Source organism: Sinocyclocheilus rhinocerous, unplaced genomic scaffold (genome assembly GCF_001515625.1).
Source record: "Sinocyclocheilus rhinocerous isolate Xijiao unplaced genomic scaffold, SAMN03320098_v1.1 scaffold1105, whole genome shotgun sequence".
In the NCBI taxonomy this organism is placed as follows: domain Eukaryota; kingdom Metazoa; phylum Chordata; class Actinopteri; order Cypriniformes; family Cyprinidae; genus Sinocyclocheilus; species Sinocyclocheilus rhinocerous.
The window spans coordinates 168239-169761 of NW_015645058.1; the positions used below are offsets into that span (position 1 = coordinate 168239).

The 1523-nt window shown below is 32.6% G+C and overlaps 1 protein-coding gene across 1 annotated transcript in view; it reads left to right on the forward strand.

The window, feature by feature from the left end:
• Nucleotides 1-458, forward strand: part of LOC107705176 (D(2)-like dopamine receptor) — a 38962-nt gene extending 38504 nt beyond the window's left edge. The window contains exon 8 of the mRNA XM_016508353.1: nt 447-458. The gene's annotated coding sequence lies outside the window, so the exon portion shown is untranslated. The remainder of the gene's footprint in view (nt 1-446) is intronic.
• Nucleotides 459-1523: the final 1065 nt, after the last annotated feature.

Here is a 1523-nt window from a genome sequence, read left to right on the forward strand (position 1 = left end):
TATAAATATTATGTATATATAAATACAAACACATGTATATATTTAAGAAATATATATTATATATTATAAAATATATAATATATATTATACTACAGCTTGTATGTGCGAAGCAGCTTCTTTATAGCTTGCTGACCCCTGATTTAAGCCTACTTGCTTAGTTTATATGTATTTTTATTTTATTTTATTTTATTTTGTGCTTTAGTGCTTTTATTTCAGTCATTTGCTGTTCATCAAGTAACTAACAATCCCCATTTCTTTCATGATGTGCATTTCCAACCCAAGAATCACAGTATGTTGTTTTACAGCTTTTTTTAAAGAATGACCCCTGTTTCTGAGCAGAAATTAATACTTTTATCATTTGCTCATGCAAATATAATGGAATGTAAATGATGTACAGTTTTTAATCACAATAACTCCTGCTGTATGTGTTTTTCAACATGGTCCAGTCCTTGTACATCAAGTCCTAGCAACTTGTTCGGCTTTGAAAAAAAAAAAAAAACTTCCAGTGGACACCTTTTACATAGTAAGTAAAAGTAAGTTTATGGTATGTCAGATGATTTGTAAGAGCGATGTAAATATTGAATGAATAAAAATACATGTCAGGCATTGTGAACAGTGATCTTTTTGTTCAAAAACGTCTGTTACATAGCCGCTACATTGATATTTAAGTCAAATGAAATGAGTGTTATTTGTAGGAGTGGATATTAATAGGCTTCTAATAAAGTTTGAAGGGGCAATCTGTTGTACATTGATCATATGCTGGCTCTTAAATGGTGTGACATTACTTTAAAATAAGGCTAATGCAAGAAAAGGTCAATGTTTGACAGAGAGTGGGGATGAAAAGCAACTGGCATTCTGGGTAATCTGCAAACACAGTGGCAGAAAGCCCTTTTATAAAGCCAGTGAATTCAGGGCATCTTTGAAAAATGCACATTGGATCGTGTAAGCTGCTTCAAGGTTTTTTTTTTTTTTAAATCACCAAAATTACAATCAGAACCTTATTGATTAAAAAAAAGTTTTTAAGGATAAGGGGTTATAATTATAAATGAATGTGCAGTACAGTATAAATGTGAGTGTGGTCACAGAGTCTTGTATGAGGGCAGGTGGGGGTTTTGGAAGCTCAGCTATGATTAGATTGTGAGATCCGACAAGTCACTGAGACAGCTCGTAATTACGGCCCACCATCTAAAAGTACACACTCGCTTTCGTGATGGATTGAAGCTAATTACAGTGGAGGCCTTGAAACTAAAATTGCTTTCAGTCACTGATTATTCTCACTGATTATTGACAACTTTGGGACATTGGGATCAACAATGTGTATTTGCAGATCTTTGATCAATTTAATCATTGAATCAAAAGAGTCAAAGCTAAGACAGAAGGGTTAAATTAGCATATAAAGAGTCAATTTTCTAATCAAATATTTTTCAAAGTTCTTTTGAAGGAGTAAGGCTCTCTTTTATTTGTTGCTTACTAGTGGTGTTTGCAAGTATCACATTATTATTATTAGGAACAAAACCCCATAA